We start from the raw sequence: 15,634 nt of genomic DNA, 5'->3' as shown, positions 1-15,634 counted from the left end.
CATCACCATTCATGCTAGCATACTTCTCATTCATTCGACACACCCATAGAGAACAACTTCCGACACACTCACTCTAGGTAAGATCCATATACCTTTACATTCATCACAACGCTTAGTCCCACAGTTACTCCTCTGTGGGGTATCTGTTGACTTCGACAACAGCACCGAACTTATTCCGAATTATAGATTTCACCGTGCATAAGTCTTTTAACTGACATACTCTTCCCGCAAATTTGGGTTTAAAACACAGCCACCACGTGTACTTAAACAATAATCGGGACAAGCCAAAGCCCAAAATTTTGCCCAGCGGGCTACCGGTACCCGTGGTTCTCTGGTTCAACTCCAAGTCAAATCATTCCAAGTAAAGGCCGAGGATACATTTGTCCATCAACAGTTTATAGTACTGGCAGACTAGAAGTACTTTTCCCCGGAATTGCAAAGTAATTCAAGGTAATATGAACCCGTGGGAGGCAATACACAATGGGACAGAATCAAATTTTCATAGTATTTCGAAACGGTCCGATCGGTCTAAAATTTAACATGAGTATAGCCAAGGAATATTCGAGGTAAGTTTTGAAAGATTCCGCAAATTTTCCATGGATGGAGAAATGCTTGCTCAAAGTAGGGTATCTTCAGAGCTTCAGAAAGCAACACACATGTCTTGGCTAAATAGATCAACTTTCCCATAAATCAGGAAGTAGCAATGAAATTGTCTGGAGTTGTGATTGAAATTTGCAGCAATACTTTATCACTAAGATCTTTAAAACACAAACACTTTTAGAAAAGGTAATTAAGCAATTAAAAAAATCCAAATTTTAATTATATTCTTAATGAAGTCAAAAGAAAAAAAACATTTGTAACTAATTAGCAAATATTACTCACATTATATTTTAAAAATAATTAGCAACAAAATTGCTAATAAACTAACTATACCTGTTGAGAATTTAAAAAAACACACATTAAAATACTAGACAGACAATATCGGAGCAAATAAATAAAATCAAATCAAAATAATCTTTTACCTAGTAGACACACACAAATAAGCGTGCGTTTACACGAACAAATACGGAAAACATTTTCCATTTTATTAGAATTTTATTTGAGTTTATTTAATTTTTTGTTTTGACCCGACCCAGCAGTTCGGAGAAGGTTGTCAGAAACTGAATTTACAAACTTTGATTATATTTCAATAAGATTTTAAAAGGACAATTTATTTTGCAACAGCTTACCTTTGGTGGGTTAAATAACTACTTCCAAAGTTGCAAAACAGTAATGAATGTTTTAAGTGACTTTTCTCTAGACTACTTAGGAACACTTAAGTGGCTAGTGACGTCTCGCTTTATTACTACTAAAGTTAAGAAAACGTCTCCTCAGCATAACAGTACAATTTCTCAAAACGAGTAACTCAAATCGCTAGATATTTGCTTAAAGTTCTAACTAAAAGTGATACTTTGACCCTCTCGCAAACTGCCGGGTATAGCTGCTGCGACTAACGCTTGTTAATGTTTAATATTAGTTTATAATAGAGGAAAGAATGAATGAATGGATTTATTATATTCAATTTATCTCCATTATTAAATACATTTTCTTTACGAATGACTCACTTTATAATAGAATTATAAACTTAGGAAATGTATATAAAAAATTAATACTGTAAATTTCTTAAAAAAAAAAACTTAATAATTAAACTTAATCATTTTCCAAATTACTGGGAATTATTGCAAAAAAAAAGTGTTTTAATTTTAATGGTGCATTTCTTATTTGTGCCGTCTCAAGCAATATTTATTGAAACAGTTGTTTATTAAATATTTCAAAAAATAAATAAACAAAACGAAAAAGTTAGATCAAATGTTTACAATAATTGCAAAATATTGAAAAATAACAGGAATTGTGAAACTATATAATAAGTATATGACAAAATTAGTCACTGTAAATAATTATAGATTTAACAAAAAAAGTATACGAATTTTTGTTATAAATAATGTAACAAATTTAATTAATTAAGTATAAAATATTTTTGCTGTGGAAAAATTTAAATTTCACAAATTTATTATAAGCAGTAAATTTCACAAGTGAAAAGCTTAAAGCAAAAACGTGATAAATCACACTTTTTTCGTTAAATTTCAACATAATAACAACATTTACATCTTACTTATTTAATCCCTTTTTTACTTATATTTTAAATTTGTAGTTTATCATGTTTTTGTGGTAAGCCCTTTCTTTAATACTTCTCTAATACATTCAGCAAAATGTTATATTTTCCATCTCTGTGGATTTTTTTTTTTGGTTTAGCCCATTCATAACTGTATGTACATACACATATGTTTTGAAGAATAATTCCTATTTTTGTGCTGTTCCTTTTTAGTTACTCATTCTCCATGTGACATCTATTGTCTAACAGAAATTTGTTCTGCTCTGCATTTAAAATTTTGCCTAAACTACCCGCATCTACAACAAACACATCAATCACAGATACAGATATACAAACAGAACAGAGATGCCAAATTTAAATGTAATTTTGCCTCATGGTGGCTAAGTCGTCAGCTGGTCATTAAGGATTTTAATTAATCTCTTTTGTATTGTGGCCAAGTAATGGCATATTGGGAATCATGCTTTTTCAAATGAGATGTACAAAATTGAACAGTAATAGTTCCACAACGGATTTTAGAAAAATTTCTTAATGAAGGGAAACTATTACTTTAACATTGCAATGGGCAGGGAAGGGAATTTTCTAACCCATCACTAAACTCTTCTAGACAAGGCAGTGTTACCCTGTAATTTCAAAATTTAGTGAAATATAATGTGAATGTTTCAAAATTTTAATTAAAATTTTGTTTTGTAAAAAATTTCGAGTTTTAGTAAAACTGTTTTGAAGTTTTTAAGTTAAAACTCGGATATTAGTGAAAAATCGGATGATAATTGATAGAACAAATTGGAATTTTTAGTAAAAAAGCGAATTTTTAGTGAAAAATAGTTTTTTTTTAGTAAATTTTTGGTGAAACATTGGATTTTTTGTAAAATATGTAATTTGAATGAAAATTCGAATTTTTGGTGAAAAAATTGATTTTGTGAGAAAATGTCTAATTTTTGAGTTTTAGTATTTAAGTTAAACCCAGACCTTTGATAAAAAAAAAATAGTATTTTTAGTGAAATTTTTTTTATTTAGTAAAAAATCTAATTTTTAATAAAAGTCAAATGGATTTTGAGACAAAATTTCGAGTTTTAGTGCAAGTGTGTGTGAAATTTTAAAGTTAAACCCGGATCTTCATTGCAAAACAAAATTTTTTGGTAAAAATAATATTTGTGTGGAAATTAAAATTTTTGTTAAAATTTAAAAAGTAAAAAAATCGGTAAAACTTCAGATTTTGAATAAATATTCAGATCTTCAGACAAAAGGGATAGTAGGAGTAATATTGATATTATTGTGGGATTCTATGACTTATATAGCTGAAATATTATTCAAATATTTTATTTGTTTGGTATTGAAAATTGTCAAAATCGGTCTACATATGTATAAGACCCCCTTCAGAAAATGTAGTTTTCACTGTTAATAACGGTACTTAATAATAATTTCTCATAAACAAGTATATATGAACCAAAATTTTTCTATCAAGTTTCATAAGAATCGGTCCATAACATCTCTTGCAAAAAAATCACTTTACTGTCAATAAAACGTGATTTGTTATGGGAGGAATCACTCTCCCAAAAGAAGAGAAAGTGAAGAGTTTGGTACTTCATTATACAAAGACTCCATAAAAGGACCAATTTCGAAAGTCATTCTGATGTTTATATTAAAATCATTGCAAGCTTTTGATGATGATTTTCGATAAGATAATTAGAATTCTTACTATTTTATATATCATTTTCAAAGTTTGGCAACTCTAATAAAATGCTTACCAGCATATACAGAAAAATATTTCAATTGAAAATGGTAAACTAATGGCAACACAAACACACTTCACTCTTTCAACGCCATCGTTGTACTTCCAAATATTAGAATTTAAGATATATACATACATTACCTTAAAATCAAATAGAAATATAAACGACAGCCAAACTCTCTCGCAATCATCGTTGACAGACATCACCCATATACATATAAAAAATATATATTCGCCACATAAATTCGCCATTGACATAACCTTATAGAGATTCTACTTCAATCTATCTCAATTTAATAAAAAATGTTAAAATAAAATAAACATATTGATTACATTTTTAACCTAAAACCCTAGTAAGTAGATTGTAGGGTAACCAGTAGCTGACAGCAGCTAACTAATTTACTTTGGCACCCATTTAAAACTGCAGTTATGCGTGCTATTTCCATTTTTACGCCTCAACTACTTATAAACCGGAATGACCAGATTTAGTTTTTCTATTTTTCGCTTTAAAAGAAAATTCATTGATTAATTATGGCTTAAGCCCATAAAAGTAATGACAATAATAACAATGTTTGTTAGAAACGAAATGAAAATAAAAATATATGAATTATTTAACATGGATCACGAGTATGCTGATTGATATTCGCACATCTGTAAACAATTTCCGATCCTAAAATGTCATTATTAGAGTAGATGGATGAATGTATGCTTGATTGTTTGCTTATGTGTAAAACACCTCATTCTATTGATTAGTATCGATGACGTTTGAGAATGTGAAATAATTAAAAATAAAAATCAAACATGAGACTATGACTGATTAATTCATCTTAAACTTGAGTGCAAATGCACTGATAAACACTGTTTCCCAAGTAAATTATTATTTTTTCAGTACTTTTTGATTTCGAAAAATTCCGAAGAAGAAGTCCAGTCTACTTAAGACATCTCTAAACTAAATCTGATCACTTCATAGACTATAGACAAGATTATAGACTAAACTAGACTATAGACTAGACTATAGACTAGACTATAGACTAGACTAGACTAGACTATAGACTAGACTAGACTAGAGACTAGACTATAGACTAGACTATAGACTAGACTATAGACTAGACTATAGACTAGACTATAGACTAGACTATAGACTAGACTATAGACTAGACTATAGACTAGACTATAGACTAGATATAGACTAGACTATAGACTAGACTATAGACTAGACTATAGACTAGACTATAGACTAGACTATAGACTAGACTATAGACTAGACTATAGACTAGACTATAGACTAGACTATAGACTAGACTATAGACTAGACTATATAGACTAGACTATAGACTAGACTATAGACTAGACTATAGACTAGACTATAGACTAGACTATAGACTAGACTATAGACTAGACTATAGACTAGACTATAGACTAGACTATAGACTAGACTATAGACTAGACTATAGACTAGACTATAGACTAGACTATAGACTAGACTATAGACTAGACTATAGACTAGACTATAGACTAGACTATAGACTAGACTATAGACTAGACTATAGACTAGACTAGACTATAGACTAGACTATAGACTAGACTATAGACTAGACTATAGACTAGACTATAGACTAGACTATAGACTAGACTATAGACTAGACTATAGACTAGACTATAGACTAGACTATAGACTAGACTAGACTACAGACTAGACTATAGACTAGACTATAGACTAGACTATAGACTAGACTATAGACTAGACTATAGACTAGACTATAGACTAGACTATAGACTAGACTATAGACTAGACTATAGACTAGACTATAGACTAGACTATAGACTAGACTATAGACTAGACTATAGACTAGACTATAGACTAGACTATAGACTAGACTATAGACTAGACTATAGACTAGACTATAGACTAGACTATAGACTAGACTATAGACTAGACTATAGACTAGACTATAGACTAGACTATAGACTAGACTATAGACTAGATATAGACTAGACTATAGACTAGACTATAGACTAGACTATAGACTAGATATAGACTAGACTATAGACTAGACTTTAGACTAGACTATAGACTAGACTATAGACTAGACTATAGACTAGATATTACTAGACTATAGACTAGACTATATACTAGACTATAGACTAGACTATAGACTAGACTATAGACTAGACTATAGACTAGACTATAGACTAGACTATAGACTAGACTATAGACTAGACTATAGACTAGACTATATAGACTAGACTATAGACTAGACTATAGACTAGACTATAGACTAGACTATAGACTAGACTATAGACTAGACTATAGACTAGACTATAGACTAGACTATAGACTAGACTATAGACTAGACTATAGACTAGACTATAGACTAGACTATAGACTAGACTATAGACTAGACTACAGACTAGACTATAGACTAGACTACAGACTAGACTATAGACTAGACTATAGACTAGACTATAGACTAGACTACAGACTAGACTATAGACTAGACTATAGACTAGACTATAGACTAGACTATAGACTAGACTATAGACTAGACTATAGACTAGACTATAGACTATAGACTAGACTATAGACTAGACTATAGACTAGACTATAGACTAGACTATAGACTAGACTATAGACTAGACTATAGACTAGACTATAGACTAGACTATAGACTAGACTATAGACTAGACTATAGACTAGACTATAGACTAACTATAGACTAGACTATAGACTAGACTATAGACTAGACTATAGACTAGACTATAGACTAGACTATAGACGAGACTATAGACTAGACTATAGACTAGACTATAGACTAGACTATAGACTATAGACTAGACTATAGACTAGACTATAGACTAGACTATAGACTAGACTATAGACTAGACTATAGACTAGACTATAGACTAGACTATAGACTAGACTATAGACTAGACTATAGACTAGACTATAGACTAGACTATAGACTAGACTATAGACTAGACTATAGGACTAGACTATAGACTAGACTATAGACTAGACTATAGACTAGACTATAGACTAGACTACTAGACTAGACCTATAGACTAGACTATAGACTAGACTATGTCTCCTATTTATTCAGAGTTTATAAATTACACCGAAAAACTCGTGAGGGTACTCCGACATATTTCGACATCAAAAAGTACTAAAATACTGAATTTTAAATGGCTTAACCATATACTAAGCAATAGGCTAAACAATAGACTCATCCATAGATTTGTCTACTCCATAGATTAGTCAGTGAACTTGTCAATAGTACTTTTAATCCAAAAAAGTACTCTTTTTGGGAATTTCAATTCTCAAATTAAAACTTTCCGATAAAGAATCTTGTTTAACAATAAGTTTTATGGGTTTTTAATAGACACATATAAAATTCCCATAATCTCATTGGGAAATCTAAATATGTTGATTAAAAATTTTAGATAAAAACTCTAAGTGCATATTAGTATCTTAGATATGTATTCAAAATTGATATGTTCTCCTTAGCAACAGTGTCATTTTACACTAAAACATCTGTTGTCAGACATTAAAAATCTACACAGAATCTAAGAGCAGTAAGTATATTAGATGAGTAATAAATAATAAATACAAGGTATATACATATACATATATACATACACACAAATATTCTGATTTAGTTGCCAAGTACGAGTGCATTTTGTAGATTTAAAAGTACGCCTAATACAGATTTTTCATGTCTGATTCTAATAATGATTTCTTGTTTTTTTTTTTTTTTTTTGCATTCAACAAAAAAACAACTACTGCAAAAAAAGTGCAGATTTAACTGATGACAATGACTTTTACTATGAACCGTAGGAAAAGAGGAAAAATATGACTCCATTGTTCAAGTTATAATTAAAATCAAAACTCAGACAGAGTTGGCAAAAGAATCCCTCAGCTATTAACTAACTGTTTGTAATATTTGTTTTAAAAACATTTATTGATTTTTTAAAGTAAACATAAAACGTGTTGGAAGTATAGCAACAGATTTAATGTTTTTATATAGAAAAAAAATGTTAGAAACAGTTTTAAATTACAGTTCTTATTAAGGTTTCAATTAAACCACAGAAAAGTGTTGAAAATGGAAAACAAATGTGAAAATTTTTTAGTTTTGAAAGCTTCTTTAAAAAGTACTTTTTAGTTATGCCTATTAGGACATGCCGGGAAAACTGTCTAAAAACCTATACGCTGACATGTCTAAAGCGTTTCAAAATCATCATCAAGAAGACGATAGTTGTGAGAATTCTAGAGGAAAACATAAAAAACTTTTTTATAAATGAAGAAATTCTAGAGGATATAGAATTATGCTACTATTTCAATCTTCCGGTATACCAGAAGGTGACCACCCTTATGATGTCATGAAAGATTGCATTATTTAAAATGCAATCCCCATCAACTAATGACCCTTAAAGCCCGCTCAACCACACTACTAAGATGGCTTTGTTGATTCGACAACATCACCTAGAGACGTATTTGTTAGTCCGAAATACCCAGCCAATAAATCAGGATCCATATGTAAGTCAGATAATGTGACGAAGGATATAGAAATTTCCACAGTAAATTCGAACCCAATAATTGCCCCGAAAAGTAGAGGGAACGGACCATAAGTCTACGTAGATTCCGAAGGAAATCCCGACATGACTAGGTCCTGTGGGCAACCGGCCACCCGTAAAGCCAGATTATATGGTACTCTGGTTAGACCCCATGTCAAATCATGCCAAGGAAAGGCCAAGGATACATTTGATCATCGCCAGTTTATAGTCTCGGCAGACTAGAGGTATTGGTAGCACCTCTCTTCCCCGGAATATTGCAATAACATCAAGGTGGTGATTTCACCAAGGTAACATGCCCCCGGGGGAATAATAATTTCTTTCTGTTAGTAACCAATAGTTAGGAATTAGACCACTTAGGGTTAACTCTATCTATAGCTATTTTAACATGTGCTTAACTCAAGATGAAAACCATCTTCACTCCATAAATTACAAAAAACTGTCAGAAAACGAGTCCAAAGGAGTCAATAAAGTTCAATGAACCTTTTCGCTTAAGTTCTTTTAAGTGTCTACACACTAGATTATTTAGAAACAGTCAGCGACTTTTGTGTCTGCTCATGATATCAAAAGAGACCCTTCAATAGACGAATATCTTCATTCTCATTTTCAAAGAGTACATTCGTATCAATAGACGAATTAGAGCCAACCAGGTGGTTACACGGTTAGATTTTGTGGAAATATCAAATTTTTATAATATCACCAAAAATTCTACTCAATTTTGAACCAAATCGCGCCTTAAATAAACAGATTTTACTACTGAAACCTCAGCATTTTAAAACCAATAAGTTTTTTTATCAATTTGCGGTTGCGGTTGATATCTGGCAGGCGATTCTTTATTGTGGTTTCCGAGTAAAAAAAGAGAGGAATACATTCATTCCAAAAAATTGCATTTATTTAAAAAAAAATTGTGCAAATAAAACAATTAACTACAAGTAAACAATTTATTAAAATTGTTTTATTATTTTTTTTTTTAGTTTTTGTACTTAACGAACAAGTACAAGTACAAATAAGTCACTTTCATACAAGTTATAAAGTCCAGCCATATAAATTGACTCATTTTAAAAAAATAAACAACAGACAAACAAAGACTAAAATGAAATGCCTAAATATATAATTAAAACATTTTGATCACGTTCATTAAAAGTGCAGTTTTAAAAAATACTAGTTATTTTTAACTTAAAAATTTTATAAAACGTGTTTATATGCCAACTATTTGTCTATGAACGTTTTTAAAAATTAAATTTTCTTTAAAAATTCTATGGCAAATGTATGTGAATACCCCTATTGTATAAATATTAGAAACAGTCAAAAAAATAATGAGGGTTTTAAGTAGTGCTTCTTAAGCTGTTTGTAGCTCAAATTATTATTTTCTTTTTTTAATTATTTTCTTATAAAAATAAATAGTATAGAGTTTTATATAAAGTATTTATACATATGCGTTCAGCTTTAAATTAATTTTATATAGCGTCATCATTTTTAGAATTTCTGGATTTATTAATTTTAAATTTTTATTGCTGTTGTTGTTTATTATTCAAAACACATTTGGTTTTGTTTTTTTTTTAGGTATAATATATTTTTTTTCCAAATTTATTAAACAAAATATGTTTTCTAGTGCGATAATTGTTTAAAATTTTAGAAAAGTTAAAGTAAAAAGAATCTGGATACTATTCAAGGCTTGAACTTGGTTTTTTATCGGCTTTAGGAAACCTCGGAACTTTTCTAAGAATTAAATTACGTTTTAATTTTTATCTTAATTTAAAGCATTTCAAATTTCTATTACGTTCAAAATTTTAGTAAAATATTTATTATTTGATAAACCAAATGTTTGAAAAGATTAAAACAACACAAACCTTGATTTTGTTCAAGGACCGTTGTAGATTTTCTTAATTTTTTTATCGGCTTCAAAAAAAGACTTGCCCTTTTCTAAGAATTGAGAAAAGTTTTGTATAAAAAATTGCGCTTTAATATTTCATTTTAAAAGATATTTTTTTACATGACATATAAAAATATTAAATACTTTATTTAATTCTTTGTTCTTTGTTGTAAAATGTTGAAAATGAAATAATGGAATTTATATCGCAAGAAACAAACTTTTTATGTCAGAGTTGGAACAGCTTGATTTATGAAGTTTATTAATAAATTTTTTCACTCTCTCTCTATTATTCTTCTGTTTTCTTTCTATTTTTCTTTTACATTGGACCCTTTGGGTCCCCGATTGAATGTTTACCTTGTTATACAATCCTTTTAAAGATTATAATACTTCTTGATTCTAAGTCCTTAATAGTTTATCAGGATTAAACATTTTTACAATAAATTCAAAAGGCTCAAAATGAAGATCGAAAAAGTTACAAAAATTCTCTTTTATAGATTTTAAGTCAATCATTACGTTTTTATATTTAATATTAAAAATATTCCAGTTGAAATACGAAAAAGTACCAAATCTTTCCCTTTTAAACATTCCATCAGGAGTTGAAGACCGAAATCGAATAAAAAATTCCTTCCCTACAGATTTCCATACACTTTCCGTGTTTAATTTTATATTTCTAGGCTCAATACTATAGAAAATTTAAAAAGTACATTTTGTAAAACGAAAAACAAACAAAAACTCTACTTTTATAGGTTCTTACTTAAGCTCCCTTCACAAGAACACAAGTAATATGATCTGTCAAAATATTGTGTAGAAGTGAATGGATGGGATCGTCTAAACGCAATATGTAGCGAAAATACGAATGGAAAACTTGACAGTCGTATAGCTCTCTTCATTTTTTGAAATGATTCAAAAAACAAGCAATTCGCATTAGATCAGAGATGTATTTTTATGTAAACACATACAAAAAAAGTGAAACAGCTGTTTTCATCTAACTTTGTTATTGTTTTATACAAATCGTGAAAACACAAAAAATATAAATCATACGACTTTTATTCTCTTTTTAGTCATACGGATAGAATTTCATTTTACTTTTTCGTTAGGCTTATCGTGCGTAGAGTGTGATGGTCTGAAGGGCCCTTAACTCCAGATTATAATTTTGTATTTCTAGTTTCAATTTTATAGAAAACTCAAAAAGTACTAATTGAAGATCAAAAAGCAGCAAAAAATATTGGCATTGGCATATTTAATGTTAACTTAAAAAACTTAGCACTTTATTATCCTTGAAAATCCTGCTACATTGGCAACATTCTTTAAAATTTTAAAGTAGAATTTAAGCAAAAATATTATACCTACTTATTTTTTATATTTTAATAAAAGAAAACATTAATGGTTTATTTTTCCTCTAAAGAAGCTTTTTAATTTTTAACCAAGAATAATAAATATAAAAAAAAGAAAAGAAATTTCTATCCATTAAAAAAAATGTATCGAGAAATCGTAAGAAAGATGACAATACAAAAGATACACATATACTACATAATGACAAAATCACAAAAGTGTTAAAAAACAACAACGGCAACAAAAACCATAACAAAAAGCAACAACAGCAATAACATAATTAAAAAGTAAACAAAAAAAATTGAGAAAAAAGTAAAAGAATGTAGAATAAAACAAAATAATAACAATAATAAAAAAACCTGTTAAGAAATGTCAGTGTATTTGTTGTTACTCTTGTTATTGTTGTTGTATTTTTGTGTTTACCTTTTTAATGGCTTTTAGAATAGAGATGAGTATTAAAAAAGTGGAAATGGGAAAAAGAGTACTTTTTTCAGGTTTTGCTACTTTTTAATAAAAATTGTATTAGATAATGTTAGAATTAATCGAAATGTAAGGTGCTATAGTTGAAAATAAGCGAGTTATCGACTTTTTGAAGCTTATGAAAAGTTTTAAAGACTTTTTTTGCAATTTTCAATTGCAGACAATTTTTCGAACTTTTCATACAAGATAGTCGATTTACATCGATTTTAGATAAAATGTTCGTCTTTGACGTTTGTAAAAGTCTTTTTAGGGAGCCCTATCTATTGACTTTTTCAGGACAAATAGTTGACTTCTAATTCTCAACTTTTTTCCAAAAAGAGTCGATTGTTCGAATGGTACATTTAAAAAGTACCTTTGTACTAAATGGTTTAACATTGTTTAAAGAATGTATTTGATCTGCGGGATTTCTTCTTTAGTATGTTGGCCTTTTTTAATGGCCGCGTTAAAGTAAAATTAAAAACAAAACTAAAACAAATTGTGTATTTCAGTTTAAAGACTTTAAAAAGACAATAAGGAAAGTAGTTTAATTTTGTGGTTAAATTAATAAAATTTCCAACTGAACGATTATAAACGTAAAAATGTGGGTTACATTTGAAAACATAAAAGAAACTGGGGAAAAAAATTAAACTAAATTTTAAACTTAATACTAAGAAAATGCAAAATACAAAAACAAAGAAGAAAACCAATTTGTTGTTGCAAAATTTTTATTTTGTTTTGAACTCACCTTGAATGAATTTTGTATTCTCTGGTTTAGTTTTGTTGAAAAAATTTTATAGTTTTTTTTGTTTTTATAAATTAAGAATAGAAAGCCCCAAACAAGCTTTAAATTTACACACAAAAACACAAATAAATTACAGGTTTTTGAAAAAAACAAGAAATTGCTATTACAAAAACAACACAATCAATAATTTAAATGAATGCAAAAAAAATATAAACATTAAATTTATTATAAACTTTTTACACTCCACAAAAGCAACAACAATTGTATAAATTTATTCTTTTTTATTTCTTTAATTTATCTGAAAATTTTTTCTGCTGGTATGAAATGATGATGATTACAGCATCATTATAATTGTAAACATCATTATTAGCATCTTCTTCTTATTAGACGTTTTTGACAGCAAAAAACTGCTATTTACATTCTCTCTAATCTAGCATACACACACACAAACACTCACGTATTCATTTAACAAAACAAATTATTTAATTTTGAATGCATTCATTTTTATTTTTACAACTCAAGGAAAATATAAAAAAAAAATTCCAAACAATAAACACAAAATAGAAATTCATATAAATAGAAAAAAATTTTGCCAAAATATCTAATTTCATATTTTTTTGGCAAATGGTGAAATTTGTCGTTTTTTCTTCTTTCTTTTTTTTTTTGTTATTTATTAACCATAAAAAGCTCTAATTGTATTAACTAATTTAGTGAATGTATTTAACTGAAAACACCAACACTATCACACACTAAACAATTTTTTTTTGTTAATTTAACTTTTATTAGTTATAATTTCTATTTTTCTTCTATAAACACGTTTACATTTATTTTTCTTTTAAATAAGAAAATCTTTTTTATTATTTCTTTAAATTTTATTCATTGCGTAGTGGCTAATAAGTATAACGTTTTAAATTAATTAAATTTATTCAATATATAAAATACTTTTTTTTATACTTTAATTAACAACACTCCATTAAAATCTATCCGTATCTTTCCGATGACTTTTTCTCTCGCCAACAATTCTCGAAGAACTGATTGAAGCGAATGGCAGTGGAAAAGGAATATAGAAAATACAAAGGTTGCCACACTGCTCAGATAATAATCATAAAAATATAGAACAACAAGGAAAGTTGCTAATTTGAGATTAGAGTGTCGAAATACATAGCAAATAAGGGGAATTACAAAATTAATAATTTGTTATTAATTTTAAAAAAAATATTATAGGTTTTTTATGAATATTAAAAAAATATCAAAATTATAAAAAGAAAGATTTTAAAACAAATTTTAATAAAATTTAACAAGTTTAGGTTTTATAGTAGTTTTAAAAATCTTTAATGAAATCTTTGAAGAAAAATTTGTAATGCACAAACATATTGGTAATACGCTAACCTTAAAGTACTGGTCCACTATGAATCACTTTTTCAGTCTATTAAAATGTCCGTATATCCGGCTGGATGTCCATGTAAACCTTGTGCGTAATTTTCAAGGTATTTTGATGAAATTTAGACCATATGTGTTTTTCGGCTCAAGGACAAAGCCAAAATTGTTGAAATCGTTCCATTATTTTGGCTAGTCTCCATAAAACTGGACCTACCGATCTGGGATTTTTAGCTCATTACTACGTCAAACATACTACAGTGGAATCTCCATTTTCCGTCGGGACCGGAGTCATTCTATATAATCGATTTTCCCGATTAATTGAGTGCCAATGTTGGCTACTTTTTTAATATATATTTTTATTAATTAATAAATGAATATGTACATATTTATATAAAAACTAAATAATTCAATAACTTTATATTCATACATGTTTCAAAAATATAAAAAAAAAAAATAATTTTCTCAGAAAACAGTAGATATGGATTTCATGTTATGTAACTTCTAAAAATAATCATACAATGTTGTTTGTCCTTTATTTTTCAATTTCGTATTTTCAGAATTTCCCTTTTCGATTTGTTCTAATTGTGCATGGTTGTTAAAAAATAATAGAATTTTGTTTATAATCATAGAGGCAATCACGGTTAAACGATGCAGAAAAATTTAAGTCAATCTAAAATAAAAGTCGATGCAAAAAGATTTATTTTCCATCGAATCGAATCACGGATAATCAAGGTCCTACCGTATATTCTTTTAAAAAATCGGTACATAGTTTGTTACCGTTTTTTAAGAACATTTATCGATATACAATTTTGAGATTTTTTTAATTTTATAGAAAATATATCCAAAAAAAATTTTAAAGTTTTTGCCATTTGAAAATTTGATTAAAATACAAAAAAAATCATACATCAAAAGTCAATGTATTTTAAACGTTTTGATACTGTGCAACATTGCTTTAAATAAAGATTTTTCAGAAATTGTTTTTTTTTTTATTTCAACTTTTAAACAAATTTTTATAACAGGCGATTTTCAAATAAAAATAACATTAATCTGGTAACAACGAAATATAATTATATTGGCAACCTCACCCTACGAGCACAGGGTGAGCCAAATATTTTAAAATTCGATTTTTTTCATCGTACAGCAAAAGCTCTCACAAATAAATAATGGAACTAATTTGTTTGTAAAACGTCTTTAAAATTAAAAAAGTTTAGTACAAAACTACCCTAGAAATCCTCGTCAATCATGTAATAATATGAGCATAAAATTTGAATTAATTGAATTCTGTTAATTATTATTAAAAAGATGATATGTGAATAAACTACACAAAAGTAACGCTGAAAAGCTGCAGTTGACTTTTAGTACTATCCAAAGGCGTCAATTCTTGTCGGCGCTGGTATC

The 15,634-nt window shown here is 28.4% G+C and overlaps 1 protein-coding gene across 10 annotated transcripts in view; it reads right to left on the bottom strand.

Moving 5' to 3' along the window:
• LOC119602815 (protein draper) overlaps window positions 1–13,892 on the bottom strand; it is a 47,825-nt gene extending 33,933 nt beyond the window's left edge. For 6 of the 10 annotated variants that reach the window (XM_037954556.1, XM_037954550.1, XM_037954555.1 and 3 more), the window contains exons 1-2: window positions 13,811–13,892; window positions 12,860–12,955 (exon numbers count right to left, since the gene is read on the bottom strand). The gene's annotated coding sequence lies outside the window, so the exon portion shown is untranslated. Of the gene's footprint in view, window positions 1–12,859; window positions 13,017–13,798 lie in introns of all 10 variants that reach the window. The other 4 variants (XM_037954553.1, XM_037954551.1, XM_037954552.1 and 1 more) reach the window with 4 other exon arrangements.
• Window positions 13,893–15,634: the final 1,742 nt, after the last annotated feature.

Source organism: Lucilia sericata, unplaced genomic scaffold (genome assembly GCF_015586225.1).
Source record: "Lucilia sericata isolate MDLA Ls3-8-SP2 unplaced genomic scaffold, ASM1558622v1 Contig000254F_arrow, whole genome shotgun sequence".
Classification (NCBI taxonomy): domain Eukaryota; kingdom Metazoa; phylum Arthropoda; class Insecta; order Diptera; family Calliphoridae; genus Lucilia; species Lucilia sericata.
The sequence above is the reverse complement of the archived record's forward strand: the minus strand, read 5'-3'. Positions and strand labels throughout refer to the sequence as shown.